Source organism: Phalaenopsis equestris, unplaced genomic scaffold (genome assembly GCF_001263595.1).
Source record: "Phalaenopsis equestris unplaced genomic scaffold, ASM126359v1 Scaffold001321, whole genome shotgun sequence".
NCBI lineage: Eukaryota > Viridiplantae > Streptophyta > Magnoliopsida > Asparagales > Orchidaceae > Phalaenopsis > Phalaenopsis equestris.
This window is the reverse complement of record NW_018165760.1, coordinates 251,328-251,603: the sequence shown is the minus strand read 5'-3', so window position 1 is coordinate 251,603 and position 276 is coordinate 251,328. Positions and strand designations below refer to the sequence as shown.

Genomic DNA, 276 nt, shown 5'->3' with positions numbered 1-276 from the left:
GATCTGTTTGTTCCAACCTATTCCTATGCAACTGCCAATCAATGAAATGTTTTTCAACCACTATTGTACTACTTTTGTTGTTGAATGGGAAATTAGCATGATCAATGTTAGTCTATCCCATCCCTCCCGCCACAATTAATGAAAAGAAAGGGTTTGTTGTCATTCAGGATTGTGCAATATAAAAGAAAAATTGATCACCTCGAAGGAAAATTTGGATGTTTTGATAAGTCTATAACTTTAGGGGAGAATGAAATTAATATCCTAATATCTGAGTCA

The 276-nt window shown here is 34.1% G+C and overlaps 1 protein-coding gene across 4 annotated transcripts in view; it reads left to right on the top strand.

The window, feature by feature from the left end:
* Positions 1-276, top strand: part of LOC110034000 (leucine--tRNA ligase, chloroplastic/mitochondrial) — a 162,253-nt gene that overhangs the window by 115,796 nt on the left and 46,181 nt on the right. The gene's annotated exons all lie outside the window — the stretch shown is intronic.